The sequence below is a fragment of the Oryctolagus cuniculus genome, chromosome 2, assembly GCF_051225735.1.
Source record: "Oryctolagus cuniculus isolate XC-2025 breed Fujian yellow rabbit chromosome 2, ASM5122573v1, whole genome shotgun sequence".
Taxonomy (NCBI): domain Eukaryota; kingdom Metazoa; phylum Chordata; class Mammalia; order Lagomorpha; family Leporidae; genus Oryctolagus; species Oryctolagus cuniculus.
The window spans coordinates 111,571,574-111,591,846 of record NC_142868.1 but is presented as its reverse complement, the minus strand read 5'-3'; the positions used below and the strand labels follow the sequence as shown (position 1 = coordinate 111,591,846).

Below are 20,273 nucleotides of genomic sequence, written 5' to 3'. Positions count from 1 at the left end.
GGCCACAATAGCTGGGATTGGGCCGGCCAAGCCAAAGCTAGGAGTTTTAACTCCATCTGGGTCTCACTGTGGGTGGCAGGGGCCTAAGTACTTGGGCCGTCATTTGCTGCTTTCCCAAGGAACTAGATTGGAAGCAGAGCAGCCAGGTCTCAAACCGGCATTCCAATAGGAGAGGCAGGCATCATAAGCAAAGGCTTAACCTGCTGCACCACAACACAGGCCCAATCCCACATTTTACCTGGAAATATAGCCACAGAAAAAGGGTCCATCCCACAGAGGCCTAGCCTCCCCGGAAGAAGAGGATGTGTGGGCCAGGGACTAGGAATAGCTTGTCCCTTGGGGAGTTGTGGGTTTTATTTTTAGCTGGCAGTCAAGATTCCAAACTTGTTCATCTGTTTCTGGAGAGCACTGAGAAGCCTGAACTTCTAAATTTGTCTGGCTGAGATGGAAGCCCTTTGGAGAAATCAGTCTGTAGTTCAAAGGCTATCCTGCAGGATTCTTTGGGGTTAACCAGATGTCCCTTCTGGGAACTTGATCTTAAGCAATGCCTTTCTTTTAAAACTTCTAATCTGAGGCCAAAGTTGTCTATGTTGGTTCTCTCTCTCTCTTTTACATGCACACACATAAAACATGATAATAAAGGAGTGGATGTGAAAGAGAGTGTTAAGTCTTACTAAAGCTATAGAAAAAATCTTTGTTTTTAGGAGCAAGGGGCAGTAGGCTAGGAGTTGGTGATTATAAGCAATAAGAGTTGATAATTGCTGGTACCAAGATCAGGTATAGGCTGGCTTTATTCAATCAGAATGTCATGGAATATCATAGAATTCAAGAGTGCTTCCTGGAACCCGAGAACAAGAACACAGCAAGGTTTTTCAAAAGGGCCGGAGCCAACCCTGGAGGGTGCCTGAGAGTCTGATGGAGTCACTCTTCATTTCTTTTTTTTAAACTTATTTGACAGGTAGAGTTAGTGAGAGAGAGAGACAGAGAAAGGTCTTCCTTCCGTTGGTTCACCCCCTAAATGGCCGCCACGGCCGATGCGCTACACCCATCTAAAGCCAGGAGCCATGTGGTCTCCCACGCGGGTGCAGGTGCCCAAGCACTTGGGCCATCCTCCACTGCCTTCTCGGGCCACAGCAGAGAGCTGGACTGGAAGAGGAGCAGCCGGGACTAGAACCTGGCGCCCATATGGGATGCTGGCCCCGCAGGTGGATGATTAGCCAAGTGAGCCATGGCGCTGGCCCCTACTCTTCATTTCTTTCTCTGCTCTTTGCTTTTCTCTATCTCTGAAAACTGGTGTTAGTTACGTCTTGGTTTGAATGGAGGGAAACATAGCCACCCTGTATCTCTCAAGTGGAATTCAAAGCTAAACAATATTTTGTTTTGACTCCATCTGCAACACATAGGAATTAACTCTGAGTAGTTCAGTCTCAAAGTAAAATTCTTGGGCGAGAGACTGCGAGTGCTCTAGCTTTATATCTAATCAATACCTTTGGCCCCATCTGTTATGGCCAAAGGTGGAATATTTTAAAGCAGTAGACTGGGGGGTGGGTATCAGGGAAATTGGTTTACTTTCCAAGACATCAAGCCACAGGCACCTATAAATGGAGAAGGGCTGAAAGCACTGTATTTGCTCCATTTCCTTAGGGTGACATGGCGTTCCGATCCAGCATTGTGTTGATTCAAAGGATGGTGTAACGTAATGCCAGAGTTTCACCACTCAAAGACATTTAACCACAGAGGACCCAAACCATGCTCTCCTTGTTTCATGTGTGAAATTGTGTTTGTAGTTCACTGGGAAAATTTTATAATCCATATTTTGAGAAGAAAGCTGAGTTTCCTTCCAGATATGGTTAGTTTTTGTGGAATGAGGTGCTCCCAGACTTTCATGCTTAAAACAAATGTGAGTAAATCTAGGCAAAATTCACCACAAATATTAATGGTAAATGCCAGAGCTAGGGAAATAGTTTTGAATGAGAACAGTATAATACTTTGCATATATAGAATAGTAAAGCATTGTCTATTAAAATAATGTACACAATGCAATTCCAATAAAATAGAGGAATCTAAGTACATCATCTCCTCTGGATAATCTTTGGCTGATGAGCCAGGAGTGAGACTTGGCTGTGAAGCATATAAGGACTACGAGAGAGAAAAAGGGGATAACGGGATGGAAAGGGGAAGAGGGAGAGAGAAGGGGTCTGTCGGGTGAGAGCATCAGTGTGAAATATCGGAGCTACCCCTACTATTCTTGAGGAAAGAAAAGCTTAGACAAGAATGCTGCTGGAGTGGCAGAGTAGTCACCGTCTTGGCTTTAGCTGGTAGCTGGGACAGTCTCTTGGAGAACTTTGCTTGGTTATTGCACAACATCTTGGAATCTGCTGATTGTTCGACGTGTGCTGTCTTCTCCCCACAGAAGCCTTGGTGGGAAAACCACCGCGGGGTTCTTACTATTGCAACTCCCTTCATCCTCTCTATATCAAGAACACTTTTGGGGCAGGGACTGTGGCTTAGCAGGTAAAGCCTCTTCCTGCAATGCTGGCACCCCGTATGGACGCCAGTTCGAGTCCTGGCTGCTCCACTTCTGATCCAGCTCTCTGCTATGGCCTGGGAAAGCAGTAGAGGATGGCCCAAGTCCTTGGGCCCTTGCGCCCCCGTGGGAAACCAGGAGGAGGCTGCTGGCTCCTGGCTTTGGATCGGCACAGCTTTGGCCGTTGAGGACAACTGGGGAGTGAACCAGTGGGTGTAAGACCTCTCTCTCTTTCTCTCTCTCTCTCTCTGCCTCTCCTTCTCTCTCTGTGTAACTCTGACTTTCAAATACATAAATAAGTCTTTAAAAAAGTATTGTATAAAGAGCACTTTTTAGCTTGGATTTATTCTGGTACAAACAACATCTCCTTTTCTCCTTGGTCTTCACTCTTGCTAACTTTATTATGGTCTCTTAGCATGAGAGCTTCCGGAGAAAGTGAAGGGAAGAGTTGGTGGGACAAGCAAAAGGCAATCACAGGGGTGTGTTCAGTGATGTCACACATAGCAGATAGGCACTGTGGCCGTAGATCAGATACTGGGGAGAGGGCCAGTGTTTAAGGCAGGGGAAGTAGCCTCAAATGTTAAGCCCTTCTACCCTCATTGTGGTGTGTAGTGCTGTGTCAGCTGACATGATTGAGTCAAGCCTTCTTTGTGGTCTTGAGTTAATATTTCAGAGCAGGATTCATGTTAATAAAAATAACCTCTAGCAGGAAAGTAGTGATTATCTGTGCTTCAAAAGCAGAGCCGAGCAAAGCGAAGGGACTTTAATAAGTATTCTCCCAGGGACCCAATCCTTGACAAAAAAACCTCTTTTGTGATGCTGGGAACCTGTTAGACGTGGGACTTGAAATGGTTCTCCCTGGAAGAGAGATCACATACTATGAATGAGGAGTAGGATAAAGTCAGAGGGTGAACAATAGACAATCAGAGCAAGTCAAAGCCTGGGGGAAGAACCACTGTATTCCTAAAGCTGTACCTTTGAAATTTGTGTTCATTAAATAAAAGCCTTAATAAAAAAAAAAAAAAAGATGTTGTTTTCATCTTCAACCAGTGGCTTCATTTTGCAGTCTTTTACTTTAACAAATTTAATCCTCTTTTTCTTAAGATGACTTTTAGTATATCCCTTTCACTATGCTAAAATGAAATTTGTTGATAACCTACCTGTATATGATGTTACAAATTTAAATATATTTTCTTAACTATTCTGTAAAGAAGAAATAAGACTTCACATGTACAAGGGGTCTCCAAAACATTCAAGGAAAGTGGACTAAACATGCTTGGATTTAAAGATGTTCACATCAGGATAAACCTTTGATGTCATTTTCCATGAACACTTTGAAGTCCTCTCCTACAGGTGTGAACATGATTGGAGCTGGAGAAACAAAGAAGTCCTCTGGTGTTGGCAGCAAAGCAAGGACATGCATGCAGTGTGGTAGCTCAAAATGGACACCGAAACAGTCTGTGCCTTGTGGAGATTCATCTGTCATAAATGGTGTGGCCACTGGGGTGTGGTTTTCCCCCACGGTGAAACATCTTTTATAAGCTTCCAAAAAGAAAATCGGGTTCTACTTCCCTTCTGTGTGTTATCTGCCTTTCTGGAAATTTCAGTGTGGATGAAACTGCACTAAATTTACTTTGTGTTTATGTAACAAACAGGATTTGATTTGGGGTCAAATTATAGCTGCTTTCAAGTCTGGTGGGACATTTGAAAGTTGTAGGATGTAGGTATTGTGACGTCCCGGGTTTTACAGAATGTATAGAAACTCAACTTCTCTCCGCTAAGAGCCTTCTCAAACATACAACCAGGAATACCCTCTCTCTGTTTAAATCTCCCCATAGAGACCTACTATCTCACGATCCCAGGAGTAGAAAGACCTGTAGAGATCCTCTGGGTTTGTTGGTGTGAGGAGCAGGTCTTAGTTTGTTTTCTGCTGTTATAACTGAGTATGATGGCGTGAGTAACGTAAAAAAGGATGAGGTTTCTTTAGCTTGTGTTCTGGAGGCTGGGCAGTTCAGGAGCACGGTGCTGAACCTGGTGAGGGCCTTCTGGCTAATTCATAGCCTAGTAGGGGTTTTCCATGATGGGAAAGGAAGCTTGCTACCTTGGTTCTCCTTTTCCTTCTTACAAAGCCCCTAAATCCATAGGGGTGCCCCATCCTCACAACCTCCTCCAATCCCAATCATTCCCAAAGGCCTCACCTGCAAGTACTCTTACATAGGAATTTTGGCATTAGGTCTCATGAATTTTTGAGGGACACAGTTAAACAACAGCAGAGCAATTAGGAGCTCTTTAAATATCTAAGTTCTCAGGCACTGTCAAGGGATTCTGGCCAGCTCAGCTTTAAGAATGTCCAAGAAACACTGCAGTTAAAGCCATGTATGGGTTCTGTGGATCCAAGCCATTGTTCTAATTTTATTCACCAGATCTTCTTGCTTTCTCTTGGGCCAATGGCTGAGCATCCAGAGTTTGAAGGAGCTGTGTTTCAGTGAAGAATGTCAATAGTGTTCCTTCTCTTCCCAAGCCCTTTAAATGTCAGCCAAGAAGGAAACCATGAGATGGAGTGGCTATTGTGAGCAGCTGTGTAAAGTGCTCCTCTGGGCTTTTGGATGTAGCAGTCCTGGAGATGGTTGATCATGACTTGGATGTCAGTGTTCTCCATCCTCTGCTCTGCTCACTGTCACATTCAAGGGAAGGGACACCTTGCTCCAGGTCTCAACCTCTTAAAGTCGCATTGGTTGAGTCAGCTCTTCACTCACCTTCAGCAGGAGTCAGGACAGGTAAGTTGTCCATATTCAGCAGGAGTCAGGACAGGTAAATTGACAGTGTGTGGTAAGCGGAAACCAAGGCAGCTAGGAGAACTATAATTGGTTGTGAAAAGAGTTGGGTAGGAAAGAGAAAATAGGGGCTGGGCTGTGGTGTAGTATCTTAAGTCTCTGTCTGCAGTGCTGGCACCCCATATGAATGGTGGTTCAAGACCTGGCTGCCCCACTTCCAATCCAACTGCCTACTGATGGCCTGGGAAAGCAGTGGAATATGGCACAAGTGCTTGGGCTCCTGCATCTGTGTAGGAGACCTGAAGGAAGCTCCTGGTTCCTAGTTTCAGATCAGCCCAGCTCCAGCAGTCTTGGCCATTTGGGGAGTGAACCAGCAGATGGAAGACTTCTCTCTCTGTCTCTCCCTCTCTCTCTGTCTGTGATTCTGCCTTTCAAATATATAAATAAAAAAAAAAGAAAAGAAAAACTAGTATTAAATAGAAAAAATTGAGAAATATTGAAATCAAGTACAGGGGCTTATAATGGGCAAAGTTAAGTGTTTCACTGATTTTCTTAATAAATATTTAAAATGCATCTACCACATGCTAAGATTTATTCAAGACAATGACAATACAGCAGTGGATAGAACAGACCAAGGCCCTACCTTCATGGAACTTACTTTGTAGTGGAGACAGCAAACAAACTTTAGAAGCAAAAGACACCAGACATTAGATGGTGACATGTGCTATAAAGCACTAGTAGGAACTTTGGATAAGGCGGAGATGTGTATGTGTAGGCACAAGCGATGTGTGCAACATCCAATGATGTTACCTATTTGGCAATGAGGGAGGGAGATTTCTTTGGCAATAGTTACTTGGACTTTAATAGTGTAGGAGGAACAAGAAAGACATATTGCAATGATTAAGGCAGGAAATGATTCAAGTTTGGATAAAAACTTTTTAACAATGAAAAAGAGAAAGAAACAGAACCACTCTGGCTGACAACTAAATTTCTGAATTTACGTAAAGAATGTTGCGAAACTTCTCTTTGCAAGCTGATCTTTTGTTTTCTTTAAGTCCTTTATTATTGTTGAGTACTGTTTATATTTCAGTTCCCAATTGCTCTTCAAAATGTTGGTTAAATTCTCTGTCACACAGAGATCAAGTTATCTATGTTTTTCATAGTTGTTATTTTAAACCTGAGTGTTTGTGCAGAAATAACCTGCTTTTTAAATGTGGTTTGGTTTTTTGGAATGAGGAATTTATCAGCTGTGGTGATTGGTGTACACTCCTTTCCCCAGAAATACTTGCCTCCTCTTCACCAGAAAATTCCTTGTTCCCAAATGATATCGCCCTTTGAGCTAATGCCTAATACATCTTCGGTAATAATTTGCTTATGTGCATAATATTAAAAATATGGTGCACTAACTACCTGTAATTTTCTCAGTAACTCTCTGATGTAACTAGGGGGGTATTACCAAATCCATTCTACAGGCTCCCAGAGCCTGGTAAAGTACACAAATACAGCTAATGTACACTAAATAATAATTGTCTCTACCTTTGACTATGTGTCAGGTAATGTTTAAACACTTCTGACAAATCACCTTACTACTTACAACAACTCATTGAAGTGGGGACTATTAATATACCCATGTGTTACTTAAGGAAAAGGGATATGTTCTGAGAAAGTTGTTGGGTGATTTCACTGTATTAGCATCATGGAGTGTACTTACATAAAGATACTTCAAATAGTTCATGGAAAAATGGAATTAAAACATAGGTTGATTTTGAGGCAGAAAATGTGTAATCTGTTAGTTTTTTTTATAAAATGCATTTCCATGAACATTTAAAAATTTTATTTTTGTTGTATTTGAAAGCAGAAAGAGAAAGAAAGAGAGGGAGAGGGAGGGAGGGAGGGAGTGGGGAGAGAGAGAGAGAGAGAGAAGAAAGGGAAAGAGAAGGAGAGAGAGATCTGCTCTCCACTAGTTCACTCTCCAGTGCCCACAACATCCAGAGCTGGGCCAGGCAGAAGTCAGGAGCCCAGAACTCAATCCAGGTCTCCCATGTGGGTGGTAGGGACCCAACTTCTTAAGCCATCTTAAGCCATCATGTGCTGCCTCCTAGAGTGTGCATCAGCAAAAAGCTAGATTAGAAGTAGAGGAGTCAGGGTTCAAACCAGCTACTCCAGTATGGGGTGTAGGTTTCCTGAGCAGAATCTTTTTTTGTTTTTTTTTTGTTTTTTTTTTTTTTTTACAGGCAGAGTTAGACAGTGAGAAAGGGAGAGAGACAGAGAGGAGAAAGGTTTTCCTTCAGTAGGTTCACCCCCAAATTGGCCGCTATGGCCGGGGTGCTGTGCCGATCAGAAGCCAGGAGCCAGGTGCTTCCTCCTGGTCTCTCATGCGGGTGCAGGGCCCAAGCACTTGGGCCATCCTCCACTGCACTCCTGGGCCACAGCAGAGAGCTGGACTGGAAGAGGAGCAACCGGGATAGAATCTGGCACCCCAACCGGGACTAGAACCTGGAGTACCGGCGCCACAGGTGGAGGATTAGCCTAGTGAGCCGCGGCGCTGGCCCTGAGCAGAATCTAAACCACTGTGCCAATGCCTGCCTTTCTCCAGGAACTTTTTGAAGTCTACCTGAATGCATGAATTTCACATGTTTTTGCACCATCAACTTCTCTTTTAATTCCATGTTTTCCTTGAAGTTTTGAAATACCCTTGTAAAACAAAGATGGCTCTGATATCACTATGTGACTTACGTGATCACCATCATATATGTGGTCTGTTGATCAAAATGTCATTATATGTTGCATGACTATGATTTTTATCATTGAGGGAACTGAGACACAGAGAAGCTAAATTTTTCAGTGCCACAAAAATAGTATGAGATAAACCTAAAATCTGAACTGGAGTACAATCTTTGAGTAAGGGGGTCAAGCTTAATTTTCTATGCCAGGAACTACTATGCTATACTTCTACTTTTAGAAGGCAAACCTCCAGACCCTACATACCTTAGTAGTTTTTTTTTTTTTTTTTGCTTTATAAGCAATGATACCACATTAGAAATCCAAGCAGTTTTTTTTTTTTAATTTTTATTTATCAGAAAGACAGGGATGGGGGCGGAGAGAGAGAAAGAGAGAGACAGAGAGATATCTTGCCCATTGGTTTACTTCCCAAATGTCCACAATAGCCAGGGCCTGGCCACTTAAAAGCCAAGAAATGGGAGCGCAATCTGAGTCTCCCACATGGGTGTCAAGGACCCAAGCACTTGAGTCATCACCTGCTGCCTCCCAAGGTGTGCATTAGCAGGAAGCTGGACTTGTGAGTGTTGCCAGGCACTTGAAGTCAGATATTCTGACATGGGGTATAGGCATCTCAAGCAGCATTTTTTTTTAAAGGCAAAGATTTATTTATTTGAAAAGTACAGTGACAGAGAATCCTGGAACTCCATTCAGGTCTCCCACATCAGTCCAGGGCCCCAGTTACTTGAACCATCTTCTGCTGCTTTCCCAGGTGCATTAGCAGGGAGCTGGATTGAAGCAGAGCAGCTGGGACTTGAACCTGTGCTTTGATAAAGGGTACCAGCATCCCAGGTGGCAGTTTAACCCATAACGCCACTTCCCCTCTCCCAAGAGCATTTTAACTGTTATGCCAAACACTTTCCCCTAAAATATAAATTTTGATTATTAGGTAAACTCATTAACCTAGATATAAAATCACTATATTTACAACACAATTTAAGAAGCTAAGAAAGGAATTATTTTACATGCTTAAGTTGTTCTGGAAATTTCTTTCATGTTTCCCAGTGTAAGAGTTGAATTCTCATATTTGCTTCTACATATGATCTTGGAGATGTGATACAGCATATAGCCTCTGGAAAACTTTACTATACACTTGTGAGAGAATGTGTATAAAAAAGACATGTACTACATTTGATTTAGGAAGGTAGTTTTGATTTGAAGAGTCATCTGAAAGGGTCCCAGGGACCTTTAAGAACCCCTCAAATAGAATATCTTTTCTCCTTTAAAATTTTTAAATACATATTCTTGGGATACAGTGGAATATTACAATACATGGATACAATGTGTAATTGCTCAGATTGGAGTAATTGACATATCCATCACCTCAGACATTTGCCATTTCTTTATGTGGGTTCATTCAAAATCCTTTCTATTTTGGAATATACAGCTAATTGTTATATAGTTATCTTACTATAGAGCCTATAGAAGTTATTTCCTGCTATTCCTGCATCCCGGTACTCACTAACTCTCTCCCCCACACCCTTCTGAATCTTTGGTAACCACTGTTCTACTCCCTCCTTCTACGAGATCAACTTTTTCAGCTTCCACATAGATAAGAACCCGGGGCATTTGTCTTTCTGTTCCTGGCTTATTTCTTTTAACATAATGTTCTCCAGGTCTCACCCATGTTGCTGCAAAAGACACAATCTTGGTTTTGCATTTTTTCTTTATTTAAGAGGAAGGGAGAGAAACATAACAGGGCATCACTGAAAAAATGCAGCAGTTTCAAGTGGCCAAAATACACAAGTTATTGAAGTCCCTGAAATGAAGGAACGGTTACAGAAAAAAATTGAAGCAATAATGGGTAGAACATTTCCAAAATGAGTGAAAACAATAAACCCACAAATCCAAGAAGCTCAATGAACCCCAAGAAATATGAACAACATATATCAAGTTTCATCATAATCAAGTTACTTAAAACCAGTGATAAAGAAAAATCTGCAAAGCGGTCAGAGTGAAAATGCACTGCAGAGGTAGAAGAATGATAGCAGATTTCTCATGGAAATAATGCAAGCTGAAAGATTTCAGGCCATTGCCGCTGACAGCTACCAGCTGACTCCATTATCCAAAATGCTTGGACCAAATTCAGACTCGGAATACCTGCATATACATAATGAAATACCCTGGAGATGGGATGCCTGCTTCTAGTCAACACTTGCATTGTACTAAAGGCTCCAGCTTGTGTAAAAAACGTCAAGAAAAGGAAGTAAAAAGCATCCACGTTGGAAAGGAAATCGGATTTGCGGACAACCTGTTCTCTATTAACAATCTTATGGAATCAATAAAAAGAATACCAGAAACAATATGTGAGTTTTATAGCTTACACAATGCACATATAAAAGCCAGATGTGTACTATATACTAGCAATGAACATCCAGGAATTGAAATTACAAAGCAATACCACTTACAAAAACATTAGGGATAAATCTGACAAAAGGTGTGCAGGATGTAGGTGATGTGATGGTGGTAGTGGAGCGTATTCTGTTTCAGAACCTGCAGTGTCCTGGCATTGCCCTTGGTGATTTCCTCAGCCCCCTACCCTCCCTGGTTTAGCTTGCTCTCTCTGAAGAATCCATTTCAGGGCCATTCCCAAATCGCTGGGTTTTACTGGATCTTCTTTTCCTTTCTGAAAAAGCAGAAAATGCACCCAACACATTGTATATCACCATTCCCCCTGGGATTCTCTTTTCCTTGGACAACATAGAAAAAATAAATCTCTTGTCCCATTGGGCTTGCCCTTAGGAAAGGCTGGGTTCTCTGTGGGCACGTTTTCACTTAGAGGTTGTTGTTATAATCACGTAGGAACTGGGGACCTGTATTGTAGAGAGAGCATGTGAGCAGGCAGAATGCTGCTGAGCAGTGGAAGAAGGACGATGTGGTCAGTCAACAGGAAAGAGCGATGGTGTGAAGGATCTGTGCTCACGCATGGACTCTAAACAACCGGATTTTCCATTTTGGATCAGGACCAGGTTTCTCAAGCACGACTTTGGTTCCAGAGTTGTCATAGAATTTTCTGGACTTTGAGCTGCAATGTCCAAGAAAATATCTTTGCAGTGATGGAATGTCCTGTGTGTACTCTGTAGAATGTGACAGCCACTAGCAACATGTGGCCAGTACAACTGAGACCCTGAATTTTCTATGTAGGGTTAAATTACCACATTTCTAGAAACTACATGGATTGTGTAATACATTGTGTAATCTCATGGAACACAAGAAGGGGTCTTTGTAGCCAACTCCTGTGAACCCATGGGTAAGTGTCACTAGGGGCCCCTCTGTGTCTCTGAAGTGTGGTCAGTATGAATCTCAAGTCTTTTTGTGTCATTACTGGGGAACTGGGACCACAGGTTTCTACAGTTGTTGCTCACTGGAGCATTCAACATCCAGTGGCCTTGGCCTCTTTGAGGACAATACCATTGTGTGTGCTGAGCAAAAGCTTAGCTCTTCAGCCAGTTCAACTGCCCTCTCAGCACTTGCCACCCAGGTACTTATGACAGTGATTTGCTTAAGGTGCAAGGGCAAGAAAGGCGTCAGTGGTACGACAACCTAGACTTTCATATCAGGGACAGACAACAGTGCAACAGTGGTTATTACTCAGCAGCGGTGTACCTGCTATCAAGTTGTTGTCATGTTATTTTATTTTAATATGTTTTTTCAGAAGAAAGACAAGAAGAGTAGTTGTGGACATTAGAGAAATCTTTGGACATTAGAGAAATGATTCAACTGATGTGGCACATCTGAGTCTGGCCAGGTTTTTGTTTTTTCTTTCTCTTCTTATTTCTTTTTTTTTTTATAAATAGTTATTTATTTGAAAGACAGAGGAATTACAGAGAGAAGGAGAGGGAGGGGGAGAGAGAGAGAGAGAGAGAGAGAGAGAGAGAGACAGGTCTTCATTCCACTGGTTCACTCCACAAATGACTGCAACGGCCAGAGCTGAGCTGACCTGAAACCAGAAGCCAGAAGCTTCTTCCAGGTCCCCCACACAGGTGCAGGGGCCCAAGGACTTGGGCCATATTCTACTGCTTTCCCAGGCCAGAGCTAGATCGGAAGAGGAGCAGCCGGGACTCGAACCAGCCGGCACTACAGGCTGGGGCTTTAACCCACAGCGCCAGCCCCATTTTTTGCTCTTCTTGATGGAAGGAGTGGTCTTCTCTTTTTTCTTTCAAGTATCTTTAATAGTGAAGACTGAATTCTCATGGCTTGTACTGTATCTTATAAAATCATTCAATAACAACATTAGAAACCAAATCATTTCTAGTTAGCATTTTCTTAAAAAAACATAGTTTTTTTTTCTTTTTTGGGCTCAAAATAGGATATTCAAAACTAAACCTATCTGGCCATCTCATAGCATTGATTTTTCCTTTGCTTGCTGGTGAGATCATCTCCATAATTTTACGGAAGTCCTTGATAAATGGAGCAGTGTTCTGAGCCGATGCCGGAGAAAGGATACACACTGTTTTGGTTCTGAGACACCATGTGAACTAAGATGATTTTATATCTAGTACAGAGTGGAGGACCATGGCACATTCTTGGGTATGTTGTGTTCTGATTATCTATTCCTGTGCTACAATCTACCCTGTAACTCCGTGTCTGAAGGTGGCAATTCATTCTTGTCTTTTGTGACTTCTGAGTTTGATGGAGCTCAGCTGGCTGATGCTCACTTGAGGCTTCTCATGTGGGTGTAGTTAGCTGGTGTCTGGTTGATTGGAATAATATCAAAGTGGTTCACTCCCATAGCTGGAGTTGATTCTCACAGTTGGAACAGAGCCGTGGGTGCCCATATGTGGTTTGTTTCATGTGGCTGGGTTTTCTAGCAGTATAATGGTCTTAGGAAAAAGAACGGTTCTGTTCTGGAAGCTCTCAACACCAAGACAGATTATTCTGGGAGGTCCAGGAGAATCCTTAAAGGCCTGGTCAGGCTCAGAGCTCCCAGAAAGTCAATTCTACCTCATTCTATTGGCTGAAATTGGTTAAATGAGTCCCCAAAACAAGCCCAGATTCCCAGGGAAGGAAATTAGACATCACCTTTAAATTGGATGAGAAGCAATTAATGATGGTTCTTCCAATTAAGAAGGAGCCATTTTAAATTTACCAAAGTGATCACATTTAAAGGAAGCCGTATAGAGAAAATAAACTGGCAGTTATAGTCAGGAAAGATCAAAGCCTTGAAAGATCCCAAGATGAAAGTCTAGATTTTAGAAAGTGCTTGTTGTAAAAGGAAAAATGACAATATTCACAAAAACTTGAAGAGAACCAAAGATGGTGGGACAAGGTGGAATTATAAGAGAAAGAGTATTACAGGGGCCAGCGCTGTAGCACAGTGGGTTAAAGCCCCAGTCTGCAGTGCCAGCATCCCATATGGACACTGGTTCAAGTCCCAGCTGCTCTACTTCTGGTTCAGGTCTCTGTTATGGCCCGAGAAAGCAGTAGAAGATGGCCCAAGTCCTTGGGCCCCTGCACCCATGTGGGAGACCCAGAAGAAGCTCCTGGCTCCTGGTTTTGGATAGGTGCAGCTCTGGCCATTGTGGCCATCTGGGGAGTAAACCAGAGGATGGAAGACTTCTCTCTCTCTCTCTCTACCTCTGCCCCTCTGTAACTCTGCCTTTCAAATAGATAAATTTAAAAAAGAAAGAGTATTACATTTTAAAAAAATTTGAAGAGAGCTATATTTTTGTTATGTATCTGCCAAATGACAGTACCAGTGTTTCAATACATACCAAGTTACTTTAAAAAGTTCTTGGAAAATGGATCTAAAAGATAAATTTATTCTTAGCACAAGATTTTTGAAATTCACATATTTGAGAAATCTCCAAAAAGTTTATGGAAAATGTGTATTATTAAAAAAATTATGCATGGATTTCAATAATTATTTATTTATTTGAGAGGTAGAGACAGACAACTCCTACCCACTGGTTCACTCCCCAAATGCCCACAATACTCTGGCTGATGCCAGGAGCTGGAACTCAATCCAAGTCTCCCACATGAATGGCAGGGAACCCATTGCATCAACACTGCAGCTTCCCACGATACACATTGTTGGAAGCTAGAATCAAGAGCAGAAGCCAGGTGCTCTGATATGGGATATAGATGTCCCAACTGATGTCTTAACCTCCAGGCCAAGTGCCATCTCAGGTTACAAACTTTTTTGGCACTCAAATAAACTTATCTCATAATTTCATCTTCCATGAACTTTTTGAAGTCCTCCGTATTTCTTGGATGATGTGGGGAAGCTGGTAAGGACTGCCTCTCAGTAGCAGTAGATGGTTCAGTTACTGGTGCTTCGACTTTCCCTTGTTAGAGTGCTCATCAAATAGAAGACAGCTGGCATGCAGAGAAAGATCACTAAACTGGTTCTGTCAGGTGCAGCTGTCCTTGGAAGTAGCCAGGTCTATTGTTTCTGGAACTTCCTATTCTGTTTATGTTCACATAGGGACAATCAGATGCAAGACGTCATTTGCCTTCATTGAGTAAGATTAAACAAAAATTAGCCCATCTGCCTGCCTTGGCATCCATCTTTTCTTCCTCCTCTTACCAAGGAGGATAAGAAATGGTTCATTGCCCGTATAGTCTTGAGACGCATGTCACACTTTCCCATCAGCCCTCATCGCTGGTCCCCTGGTAGCTTCCTGCTTGGTAAAGGTCTTAGAATATTGCAGGAATTTGAATGGAAAGATGAGCAGAGAAGCCCACACATAACTGCTTAGGTCAAGGAAGACTGTTGAGTCAACTAAAACTGAGAAGCTACCGTGATGGAAGGTCATGGGAGACAGAGCTCAAAGAGTGGTTATTTGGAGGTCAGTAGGTGGAAATTGCGAGAAGAGCAAAAAACTCTGGGCTGATGAAGGAAGTCCATGTAGGACAGTGGTTTTAAATCTATGTTGTGGTTCTGTGAGACATTACTGGCAGTGTCATAAATAAGCAGGTGTAGCCAATTAAGGGTCGCAGAAACCCTTCTCTGCAATCGTAGTCAACTTCACTTATGCATTTCCATTTCCGTGTGGTGGCAAAAAGAAAAAAAATCTTTCCCATTCAGACTTATTTTGTCTCCACTGGTCCAAAACTCAGCCTCTTTCGGGGGAAAGGACAAAAATCTATTCCCAGTTCGTTTTCTTCCAATCTCCCCTTGTTTCTTTCTAAAGGGTAACTGGGGTTCTTTGGGGGTGCTAGGGTGGAGGGCCTGGAGGTGATTAAGGGTTGCCCTGGTATTGGCAGAGGGCCCTCTGCACATCCTCTGCTCTTACACACTTCATTGGAGGCCATGCCTGCCCTGCCAGCCCAGACTGCAAAGCTGCTTCTGGGGGCAGCCCTCTCAGTCCTTTCATAGCCCCTGTGCACACTTTGGGGCCTCTTGGCCACTTTGCTTGGCTACGCTGGGATGACCTGCACTCTGGGAGGCAGGCTGTGCTCACACCCGGGCAGCTCAGCAGTCAGGCGTGCTCCCTGGTTTGGGTCATGCTGGACACAGGGCTTTGCTATGACACAGGGTGGTGTCCACGGACATATCCCAGGATGCCAAGTGTTATTTCTCCCTCCCAGAGTTCCCCACCAATCTGTTCCTTCAGGAAGAGGCCAGGATTTCTCCTGATTGGTGGTGTTAGTGGAGCACAGAGGCGCTTGACCACTCTCTGAGAACTTGCAGGGCCACCGTCCTCTGCTTTTCCTCTTCTCATCTGCTGATATATTCTGTTCTTTTGAGTAAGAAAAAATAACTTCAGACTTCCATGCATTCTTCTGTCTTACAATACAGACCCTACAGTCTGGCTTCTTAGATATTCTGGCTTTGGGGGTTTGAAGAAACACGCAAAAACATGCTTCCACTTTCCTACTTTCAAGCCCAGTGTGAATCTGTAGAGTGGACAGATCTTCAGGATATTCTCCAGCCATATGGGCCATAGGAAATGCTTTATTTTTCATGTTGGATTGACTACTATGACTTTGTTTCATGCGCATTGTTATAGACTCCTCCCAAGGAGGATCCCAGGAGCTGAGCTGCTCCCCAGGTCCAGGAGAGACCAAAACCCCTCAGGCCATAAGATAGATCTCGGTGGGTGGCACACACTCAAGTCTCCCAGATGCTCACTGTTTCAGAACTGGATGGGGAAGACTCCAGAAAGTGTCCAAAGGCACCCTTAGGTGCTACTTCTGTTTCTCCTTTTTGCCCATGATGTAAGCCCTTGCACACATCGTGTGTGTACAACACCAGTGTAAGTGGTGACAGGTGCAAGCACATGGCTGTGTTCAGAATCCATGCATGGTGCTGAGTCCAGGGCAGAGAGAGGTGCTCATGGGAGCCTCCGGCCTGAGAGACTCCCCCTGGGTCTAGAAGCCTGTGTGTCTATCAGGAGATTTGGGGTAGAGGGGAGTGGGAAAAATTAACACTTAGGAGTAAAAGAAACGTGTGATGCTTTATTTTTCCCTTGCTGCATGAACCAATTTCACTTTCTACTTGTAAACTGCTTAAAAGCCTTCATTATGTAGATAGCAAGACAAGTTCATGCTCACTAAACATAAGGCTTCCCGACCGGTTCTACAGCCTCAAACCAGTCCCAGCTGTTGTAGCTTTCATTACCTGCCGCTTCCAACACACCTGTTGTAGTAGCCGTCAGGCGGAGAGTTCGGGTGCCCGCATCACTGAGTTTGGAGGCTGCACAGTGGAATCTCCTTGGAGCTTTGAAAGCACTGACATTTGGGCCCCAGAGAGTCTGACACAGCTGATCTGGGCCTGGGTGTGTCAAACCATCCCCCGACCCCCGGTGCTTCCTGTAGCCAAGGCTATGAGAACAGTTAATGAATTCTCATAATCTTGTGTCACTGGTTTCAGGTTGAAGCCTGCTCTCCTGAGAAAAGGGAACAGTCCAAGCTTCTGGAACCAGATAGAAAAGAAATGAGAAACAGTCATCACACCGACCACAAGCCAGCTTTAGGGGTTGATGAGTGACTGCTGGTCCTTCCTCCATGTTTCCCTCCAATCGCCAGCTGTCCCAGGCAGCTGCAGCTCATTCCACCTCCATCCTTGACTTTCTGAAGGGAGAGAGGGGCTCGAGGAACTGGTCAGGGAAACAGGAGCCTGCCCAGCCTGGGAGACATGCAGGAAGGGGTGGTGTGTCCCGGAAGGAAGGAAGGAAGCCTGCCAGCATCACCCATCCAGGACCTCCTTGGAGGATGGCCTGGGAGGACTGGAGGGCCGCAGATAGGAGGAGGAGAGCAGCCTCATGCTCTAGGAATGGAACAGGTTTTAAGTTCCAGGGCTGCTGGGCTTGGAGCCCAAGAGAGCTGCACCTGGGACCCCAGTGTCACCCTCTTCCCCCTAACCCAGTCCTAGGTGAGAGTCTGCCAGGCCCTGGCCTGGCCATATGACTTTGGCCATTTTTGCACTTAGCTGGCTGTCAGTTCTCCCAGAGCCGAGTGAGTGGGTGGGAGTAAGCGGCTCTTCAGCTTAAAGAAGCACCGGGGTTGCATTGCAGGTAAACTGATTTATTTAGCAATCACAGTAGAACTAGCAGCTAACACTTGTCCTAGGGTGCCAGCCACTGGGTGACACGCACCAGCTCATCTAATCTCTCCTCCACTCGGTGAGATGGATGCTGCTAGAATCTATTTTCACAAAAGAAGAAACTGAGCTACCAGAAAATTAGTGACCTGGTTCTCAAAGGCAGTGGGAAGGCGCAGCAGTGTTAACAGGGGTCTCCGGATCTGACGCCCCGCCGGTGGCCAGCTCAGTTCGCACCCGGAGGTCGAGCCGAGTCGCGAGGTGACAGGTGAGCTGTGCCAACCGGCTTCAATGGGACCCCCGCCGCGGCCCCTCGATTTCCCAGGCGGTGGTTTGGAAGCGCACACGAGCAGTCTCCGGAAGCCCCGGCGTCAGCGGGACCCGGGCAGGAGCGCCTCCGGGCTCGCGGGGGATGCGAAAGGGCAGCCCAGTCTCGTCTGCTCGCCCGGGAGGACACTCGGGGCAGCCTGCTAGCTCGCTCACCGCCCGCGGTCTGTCCCCGCCCCGCGTCTCCGCCCGCCAGCTCCCTGCCCCCGCGGCTGCTGGGCTGGAGCCGGGGAGCCGGAGCCGCGCCCGGTCGTTCTCCACCGCGAAGGCGGGAGCAGCTCCTGCCCGGCGCCCAGATCCGACTCGGAGCGCGCGGCGCGGCGGGGCCTGGGTCACCGAGGCGCCTGCCTGCCCCGCGCGCCCCCGGGAGTGGCAGGAATGTGACCGTCGTGCCCCCGCGCCCCGGAGCACCCTTCATCGGCTCCCAGGGCCGCTGATCTCTCCGGGCTGAACCGGGCTCCGATCCTCGCATGCCCCCGCAGCGGGGCTCGCTCAGGTAGGAGGAGAAAATCGCGGTGCTCGGGGAATGGGGTGCGAGTAGGGACAGACGGCGGCCTTGACACTTTGGCTGGGGTAGGGGGAAGGGCCCGGCTCCGCGGGGCGCCCTAAAGCCTCCTCCCTAAGTTACATTTGGTGCCCGGGATTTGTTGTGTAAGAGGGTGATGGTGGTTAAATCTCAGCGCGTGTTTCCTGTGTGAAGCCACGTACGGGTTATCCAGGCTCCTTGGGGGGAACTTGGCTTTGGTTCTGCAGATCCTTAGAGGTGTTTGTGCGTGCCCCCTGCGTATCTTGCTTCTAGGTGGCTGAACAGGGTCTGAAAGTGTCCTAAGGGTTTGGGCTCCAAAGAGCCAGTCTCCTTAACAAGATGAGGGGTGATTGTCTTAAAGGCTCTGCTGAGGGTGGGTTGTTTCCCCTCCAGATAAAGAATGACACTGGGTGTGGTAACTACAATCAGGTAAACACCGGCAAGGCGTTGGTTTTTTATACCCACGATGCCCTTGCGCTGGACAGTTTATAAGGCCCTTTATACACACTGCTTTTTTATCCTTCCAGCAATCTTGCGAGAATGGTGCAATTATCGCCTTGTTTTATACCAGCAGAAAAGCTTAGAGATGTGGCTAAGTATTGGAGGACCAGCACGGAGAAGGAGAGACAGGTCTCTTGACTCCAATCCTGGAGTGTTGACATTGTGTCATATGGCTCCCACAGTGGCCGGGCTGCCCTGAGGGAGGAGGGCTGTGTGCAGGGTGAGTGGACACCCAGTCCTGCCAGGGGCATCTCTCTGAGCATTTCCTGGGGCAGGGGATGCTCAGAGAAGGGTACATTCCAGTGGGTTTAGCTCTGTTTCCTAGGAACTGAGCAAGGGATGCTGTGAACTTAGGCCACGGATACCCTGGAGCTAATGGTGAGCCCAGGTCCATCCATCATTCAACACAAGTCTTGGGCCACCTGGCTTAGTGCCACGCTTCTGGAAGGAGGATATACAAGACGGAACTCCCTGAGCACGAGCTGAGGAAAGCCCCGCTGGTGCGGGCAACATTTGCTACTGCCTTCCGCACAGCAGCAGCTTGGCAGCTGCTGGTATCTTTTCCTCTTTTGATCCGGTCTCTCTTCTGATGTCCCCTTTGATATTCCACTTTGTACTATGCGTGTGTTTCCTATATTAACTGTCATGCTAGAATAGACAGTGGGGTCTTTGGGGGTGGATATGATTGGTGAAATACCATGTATTTATGGACTGATTCACTTATTTGTTGAACAAGTGTTTCTTGAATGTCTCCTATGTGCCAGGCACTGTAGCAAGTGCTGGGGAAGGGGCAGTGAATAAACAAAAGTCCCTGTGCTCTTATGGATGCGAATGTGAAGGGGACTCTTTGAAATCTGCCTCTTTTCACAGGGTGGGGGGCGCCTGGGCTGCTCAGGGGACACCTGTGGTGGTCACAGATGGAGCTCTGTGGTCCCTTCAGAAATAGCAGGGGTGTGGCTCAGCCATGTGTGTGCACCAGGGCAGATGGAAGATCCGCTGCTGGGATGCATCCGTGGGAGGCAGGTGTCTCCCTGGAAGTGGAGATGCTATGAAGGAAGCATCTCCTTCAGGCCCGTGGCAGTGAGACCACCGTGGGTGGTGGAGGGGTGAGGATGTGCAGAGAACTGCTCATTCTTAGGCTGCATGGTGGATCACTGTGAAAGGAGAGAAGCTGTCAGGGGCACCTGTGACTCATTGGCCATAGCCTAACCCCACGATGCTACTCGTCTGTTGCTATGAGCAGGTGCTTGGTTTTCGTTTTCCTTTCTCCACAGTTGTTAGGTTGGCTGGGGGTAAGGATGAGGATCTGCTGAGTCAGCAGTGTCATCTCCTCTGGTTGCCTGCTGTGGCCCC

The 20,273-nt window shown here is 45.6% G+C and overlaps 1 protein-coding gene across 5 annotated transcripts in view; it reads left to right on the top strand.

Moving 5' to 3' along the window:
* The window catches only part of IL1R1 (interleukin 1 receptor type 1), an 81,274-nt gene that overhangs the window by 19,569 nt on the left and 41,432 nt on the right, over positions 1-20,273 (top strand). For 2 of the 5 annotated variants that reach the window (XM_002709884.6, XM_089327453.1), the window contains exon 1: positions 18,102-18,389. The exons of 2 other annotated variants lie outside the window; for them this stretch is intronic. The gene's annotated coding sequence lies outside the window, so the exon portion shown is untranslated. Of the gene's footprint in view, positions 1-17,780; positions 17,835-18,101; positions 18,390-20,273 lie in introns of those variants that run through there. One more of the 5 variants, XM_089327451.1, reaches the window with a different exon arrangement.